The sequence below is a fragment of the Meriones unguiculatus genome, chromosome 20 (assembly GCF_030254825.1).
Source record: "Meriones unguiculatus strain TT.TT164.6M chromosome 20, Bangor_MerUng_6.1, whole genome shotgun sequence".
NCBI classification, from domain to species: Eukaryota; Metazoa; Chordata; class Mammalia; order Rodentia; family Muridae; genus Meriones; species Meriones unguiculatus.
The window spans coordinates 46,637,676-46,644,930 of record NC_083367.1 but is presented as its reverse complement, the minus strand read 5'-3'; the positions used below and the strand labels follow the sequence as shown (position 1 = coordinate 46,644,930).

The 7,255-nt window shown below is 49.5% G+C and overlaps 1 long non-coding RNA gene across 1 annotated transcript; it reads left to right on the top strand.

Moving 5' to 3' along the window:
• Positions 1-2,403: 2,403 nt before the first annotated feature.
• Positions 2,404-6,899, top strand: LOC132649439 (uncharacterized). The gene is made up of 2 exons (XR_009587873.1): positions 2,404-5,183; positions 5,278-6,899. It is a non-coding gene; the product is annotated as an uncharacterized LOC132649439 (long non-coding RNA).
• The last annotated feature ends 356 nt before the right edge of the window (positions 6,900-7,255 follow it).

Here is a 7,255-nt window from a genome sequence, read left to right as displayed (position 1 = left end):
GCCTGGCTATGCCCAAGCCTGGCTCCACCTCTGGAGGAAAACAAACATCTTCCCCGAGGGTTGCACACTGCATATGCCTGATTCAGTGCAGTTAGGCTCTTCCCATCAGAACATCTGTTAACTATAGAATTCAAACCAAAGGCAGTTTTCCGATGCTGATGGGTCCGTGAGATGGAAAAACATCCAGCCCTCCTCCATGAGGCTGCAGGTTGGCCTTGCAACCTGGGGACCTATGCTACAGTGAGAAGCTGTGAGAGAGGTAGCTGTGGTCATTGGGCCTTAGCTTCCTCAGTTTAAAGGTCCTTGTCTGTTTGCAGAAGAATAAGGACAACACCCTCTCTTGAGGATTCTGACAAGAACTGGAGCTGCTTTTTCTTCTTCTTCTTCTTCTTCTTCTTCTTCTTCTTCTTCTTCTTCTCCCACTTCTTCATCTTCTTCTTCTCCTCCTCCTCCTTCTCCTTCTTCTTCTCCTTTTACCTGAAACATAGAGGTAGCAATTTTATCCTATCTTGTGTGATTGTGAGAACTAGATGAGATGTTGCACGGAAGGCTTTGGAGCCCAGCAGTACATCATAGGAGCTTGGTAAGATCTATTCTATTGATGAGTGCAGTAGAATTTCTCAATCAGCCCCTGATCGCAGACTTTGTAGTCAGATCTAAAACGTGTTCACTGGACCCAGTCCGAGGACAAAAGAAAGTGGATTCTTCACTGCGTGGTATCTGATGGTGTGTATCAGGAAGGTGTGGGGGTTAGCTAAGTCAGCCACCCTGGGCCATAAGTAATAAATCAGAATCTGACAGAAGCTCAGTTTCAACAGCTGGGAGCATCGCCTGCCAGGATTCTGAAGTACACTAAAGTTTAGATATCCCAGAGGGGGTGGGGCGGTGTCAGAGGTAAAAATGTCAGCCTGTTTAGGCTTCTGCAGGACAAGATGTCCATATTTTAAACTTAGAGTCTAAACCTGATCGTGCAACAAGGGGAAATTATGGGTTAACAACTAAAACATAAGATGATCTAGGTGGGCCTGCTGTCATCAGAAAGGTTCCTAACCGGAGCAGAGGAACCAGAGTTGAAGGCATAAGGAAGGCAGAGAAAGGAGGGTTTACTGTCTATATTGGTTCTGAGGATGGGAGGGGGGGCGGCAGATGCAGGATGAGGATGGCCTCTGGACGCTCACCCCAAGTTCCAGAAAGAAGCTGCCACCTCATTGGCTCTTGCCGCTCTGGTCTTTGGACATCCAGAATCGTAAGACGTTAAACTTTTGTGGGTTTCAGTTATCAAGTTGGTGTCACTTTGTCACAGGTAAGAAAACTCATGTCCCCTTTTCCAGTTTGGATCCATGTCACTAGATGTGGGTGACTCCTGTGTCCACACCTGGTCCCTAGAGTCTTAGTGGGGCTTGTGGACTGTCCTCCTCATGCCTTTTATTTCTCCTTGTTCACAGTCTGGTGCTCAGTCAGCTACTGAGCAGGATTTCTGTGTATCAGGACCACTCAGAAGTCTATGAAACACAGTCCAAGGCGGGAGGATCCCTCTCTTGTGTTTATCACAGTGGCCCACTTGGCTCCTCCCAGAATCCCAGGGAAAGGGAAAGAACTGTCCAGGAACCTTTCCCCCAGGATAGCATGGCCCCCAAACCTGTGCCAGATAGGAACACACAGGACAGGCCCACACCTCTTCCCAGGAAAGCATGCCCCAGGCAAGGCCACATGCTCGGAGTCAAACCCGATGCACTCTTTCCAACCTGGTTTCTTTCAGTTGGCATAAAAGATTCAGCCATGATAAACCATCTCCCCCCAAAAATAAAATAAGAACAAATCCTCCACACTTTACAGTGCTTTCCCTTCTTGAATCTATTTCTTTTCAAATAAATTCAAGAGGCTTCCTCTCTCCCTCCCTCCCTCCCTTCCTGTCTTTCTTCCACCCTCCCTTCCTTCCTTCCTCCCATCTACCTATCACGGTGATGGAACTTGGGGCCACGAATGGTAGGGTAGGCACTCACTGCTGAGCTCCATCTCCAGCATGAAAGGCAGATACTTTTTCTTGAGCTATGTTGACGATAAGGTGGCTGAAGTTCAAAGATACTGGTATTAAGTCCAAAGTCAATTAGCCCCCTTCCTATTTTTCAACCCAAAATTTTGTTTTGTTTTGTTTCAAGTTCACAAACATCTGTAAGCGCACAGGGCAAGGGTGTTGATCTCTGTGATCTGCACACTGAAAAAAAAAAAAAACAAAAAACAAAAAAAACAAAAAAACAAAAAAAACCTAATTTTACCCAAACAAGCGATAGGAATAGCCCAAGAGAGCCCAGGGCCAAGTTTAAGTCCCGCCTTCTTTATTTGCCTGGGGGAGGGGCGAGGGGCGTGCTTCCTGCACCCTAGTGGTCAGGAGAGACAGTGATGACCTAGGGAAAACAGCAGATCATTCTCCAGCATCCCCAGGAGAACCCCTGAAATGCACCCCGCTGACCAGGCAGCGGGCAAGCCCTCCGCAGCACTGGGTGACCCGGTGTTTTCTGGCTGAGCAAACCAAGGGGTTAACGAGGACGCGGAGACGCCTGCGCAGCTGGGGATCATTAGCTCCCTAGGCAAGGGCCGGCCGGGGAAGGAGGACGTCTCCCCGCTGTGAGGGGGCGCCCCGCCCAGGGAGTCTCGGAGGAGGAGACTGGGCGACCGACTTCGGTTTCCTTTTTTTCTGACGGTAACTACCCTCGGGGGAAGTTCCTCGTTCGTACGTGAGTTTGGTTTGTGAGCCCCGGCTGGTCCCCACAGTCCGTGGCTTGCCACTTGTGGCTATTGATGTTGGGCCCCGGTGGTTAGAAAACGGATTCTTCCAAATGGGGACTCTGTGGTTTGGTTTGGCGGCGCTGGGAGATGTAACCCCACAAGTACAGTCAGGCCTGGGACAGTTACCCGCAGGGTGGGGCTCAGGGGTGCAGAGGCCTCCGCCTCCGCCCCTTCATCTCCGGGCACTTTTTCCACTTACATTTGAAATTTATTTATTTATTTATTTATTTTTTTCGTAGAATATATCCTATTCCTTCCGCTCCCCCGCAGGTTCTCCCAGGTCCTCCCCGGACCTCTCTACCCACCCAACTTCAGGTTCTTTCTCTGGCTCTCCAAAAACGCAAAAACAGGAAAGCAAAACTAAAGCTAAAAAGACAGCCATCACCAAACCATAACAACAACAGCAACCCCTCCCCCAATGTTACACACACACACATGCACGCGTGTGTGCGCGGTGTCTGTTTTGTGTTGGCTAACTACTCCTGAGCATGGGGCCTGCCCGGAGTGTGGTTGATAGGCCCCGGGTCACGCCATTGGAGAAAACTGATTTTCCATCTCCTAGCAGGTGCCAGCTGTAATGGCTTCTTGACCAGGGGTTCGACGTTCTGGGCGCTTCCTCCTCTCTAGTGCTAGGCTTCGGTCTGGTTTGGAGTTGTGCGGATCTGTGTGTGGTCACTGTCTCTGCAATGGCCTAGGTGAGGCTTCTGTTCCGGCCTCAGACTTTGTTCTGGGTGTAGCAGGTCCCTAACACTCCTAACCTCAGCCAGGGCTGGCAGGAAATGTCCACCACAGCTCTATTCTCCCCAGATGGTTATGTGCGGGAGTTTGCCCGGCTACCTTTGCTCCTGCCTGTCTCCTCATTGAGATGTCTGGAAGAACTAGGCTGAACTTCCGGGATGCTGCAGCTTCTCCATCAGAGAGCCCCAACCTACTGGATCCCAGCTTTTCTGTGTGTCTGTTGGTCTTTCCTGCATTTACTGGTTGCCCCTGTTAACTCGGTCCTGGGAGTTGTCCAAACACGGAGACATACTATAGAGCCCCTGTCCTGTAGGACGCATTGGGATCTAGATGGATGATCAGGTCCATCTGAAAGAGCTAGAAGGGGCGGGTAGCCAAGAGTTAGGTACATTCCCTTCCCACTTCAAACATAACCTCTGTTTGTACGGTAAGCTGTTTCCATGCCAGGATCTCTCTGAAGGCTCACTTCTCCCCACGAGACAGAAGAGGCGGACCAGAAAGTGCTAGCAAGTGGGCCAGGGCCGGTTGGACATTCAGGCGACTTGCAGGCTCTTTTGTGTCTGTCCTCATGCTTAGTGCTCAGGAGGATCTGCTGGGTACACAATGGTGACGTACACCGAGTTTCCCAGAGACTTGCTTCAACTTTGACCAGAGCTTCGCCTTCACAGCTGTCCCGGCCCTGGAGGAAGATCCGGCAGGGCCCAGAACTCCTGGGTGTCAGCTCATTCCAGGATAGGGTGATAAAACAGGGTGATAATCCAAGCAGGGAACTAGGAGGTGGCCTGCCCCTCCCACAGGGCTTGGGTCTCTCCCTCTCTGTAGGAGGCCTTCTCCTCCTGCTTGCTTCTCTGCTTGGCCTCTGCAGATTTCTTCCTCCCTACTGCATAGGCAAAGAAAGACAAATCTTACAGTTGAGGCCAGCAGGAATCCTGGGCCCTGGCTATTTTCAGAGCTTAAAATTGAAGCCCGTGCATGCGGTTTGTTTTTCTCGGCACTTAATTAGACTCAGTCTTCACAAAGACCTGGCCAGTTGTTTGGAAGCTGACACCATGCTCCAAGGAGGAGAGCTGGGGCCTGGGGTGTTTTTACATATAGGATTCTGTGGAGAACAAAACTGTTTGCATTGGAGCCAGTTTAGGGTAAGTCCGCTGGGAGAGGAAGAGGGCAGGGAAGTTTCTAGGCTGTCCTTGCTGGTCTGAGCAGCAGCAAAAATCCCAGAAGGCATTGGAAGGGGGAGGGATTGGAGAAGCCTCCACAGCGAGGCTGGGGTCGGGCTGGGGAACCAGAATCCTCACAGCCTCGCTCAGGTGAGCCCGTCCTCAGAGGGCAAGCGAGTGGCACCTGCCGTGGGTGTTCCAAGCTGGCTGCCTGAGTCAGGAATGAGCAGGCTCACCTGATCTGCCTGCGCGAATTTCTAGGCCAACTTCGGGCCTTCTAACTAAAACCACCATCATACCGATCGTCCTTTAGCCCTGGGCAGGACTTTGAAGATCCTTTAATGAGAGTTTTAAGAACAGTGCGAAGGAACAGGCTCACTCAAAGCCACACAGCCAATGAAAACTGGCATTGGGTTGAAACCCTCTGGCCCATAAGATGGCCGATTTGTTCAGTCTCTTCCTGGCTTTCACGAAGGAACAAGACTTTGTCCCAGAGTAAAGGTATGCCACAATGTAAGCCTGCGTGGGTCATGTAATACATTAATTCACTTCACATTATGAGCTAAATCATTGCTGTTATTATTTTACTGGACAGAGGCTTTGATGGTGATGGTGGTGGCGATGGCGGTGGTGATAGAGATGATGATGATGATGCCTCTGTGCTTCAACAAAGACCACTTCTGACTTTAAGGATGGGAAGGCATCTCATTTATAACTAACCTAAGCCCATCTAGCCCCAGGGTTTCAGGAAGCAGTGGCCAGGGAAGCTGACTTCTGATGACTTTGAGAGAACCGCCTCTTCTCAGGGAGGGGCAGAAACAGGACACCTGCTAATGACGTCCCACATTCACGTGTTCTGCAACCTTCATTCCTTCACATCTTGGACACCAGGCACAGAGCACCACTTCTGGTGGACTGAGCTCATATCCCTTCATTTATCGGAACATCCAAGGACCCACCTGGGACACCCAATCTATGAAGACGAGGGGAGACCTACCTACATACCCCAGGACCCTGAACGAAGTTCAATGACAGCTACAGCCAACATTCATGAGGTGGGCTTATGCTCACCCGCTTCATTCTGCCGCCACTGGGGGAAACACACTCTTTGGGGTACAAAGGAAGGGTAATAGAATTTCATTCAGAAGCAAGAGTAGAGGGCATGCTGTTCATGACCAGAGCTGGAAGTGTCTGCAGAATGGACTCCGTCAGGTCACACTGAGTGTCTGGCTAAAAGCCGAAACTCAAGTAGGATCACTGTGTCCTGTGCTCCATGGCTGGCTTTGGTACATTCTGCACAATAGCCTACGTTTCCTCTTCCCCTTGGCAGGGTCTTAGGCCATGCATTCACAGTGTCCTCATTCCCTCCCCCTCCTGTGTTTATCTTTATAGCTGTGAGCCTAGCCTTTAACAACTGAGCCATCTCCTCATCCCCCCTCCCATTTTTTAAAACAACAACAACAACAAAAGCCTCATTTATGTGTGCCAGCCATGTGTATGTGTGTGTGCGTACCTGTGGAGGCGAAAAGACAGTGTCAGATACCCTGGCACTGGTGTTAAAGGTCATTGGGAGCCATTCTACCTGAACTGTGAACTGAATGAAGAACTTGGGTCCTCTAGCAAGTTTTCTTCGCTGCTGATCCTCTCTTCCTTTTTGGTCTCACACCTGCCACTCAACTTGTTTTTATGATCTGAACTGCAATTATTTGATGTCTGCTAAATGCAGACAAGATACCCAAGGACGGTTGACTCCAGCTCTCGAGCGGTCCCTCTTCTCTACTTCCTCTTCAGACTATTTCTTCTTCCTGCTTTAGACATTTCATCACCTCCACCAGGAAGGTCACAGGTGGAGGAAGTCATGCTCCTTGTTAGTCTTTTGTGTCCACCAGCTTATGCTAGTAGCTTCCACTAGAAAAATACCCGTGGGATTGTACTTAGAGCTTGGAGATCACTTTTTTTTTTTTGTTTGTTTGTCTCTACATTCCATCTAATCTGAGAACCTACATAATATTGTCGCCTAAATTATTTTCTTCTGCATACTGCATTGGCTTTGTGTGCTAAATCATATGTCATCTTTTATCTATGACCTATCCTTTGGCAAATTCTGTAACTGATGGAGATGAACAGCAAAGCGGGCTGGTTGTATTCCATTAAATGAATTCATGCGCACGTATGAAGATGCTACCTGGTCCAGAGTGAACACTCACTGACTACTTATTTTGTTGTTGTTTCTGTTTTCATTTGCTTGGTTGGCTTGGTTTGGCTTTTTGAGATAGAGTTTCTCTGTGTAACAGCCCTGGCTGTCTAGGCTGGCCTCAAACTCATAGAGATCCACCTGCCCCTGCCTCTGCCTCCTGAGTGCCGGGATTAAAGGTGTGTACCACACCTGGCCTTAAGTACTCATTGATATTATAAGATACTGCTTACTAAAATAAGCCACCTGTGTTAGTTTGTGTCTTAGCAGTGTTCTGTTGCTGTGAAGAGACACCATGACCCCAGTAACGCTTCTAAAAGAATGCATTTAGTTGGGGGGAGGGGTTCCTGTTAAAGAGCTTTAGTCCATTTCCATCATG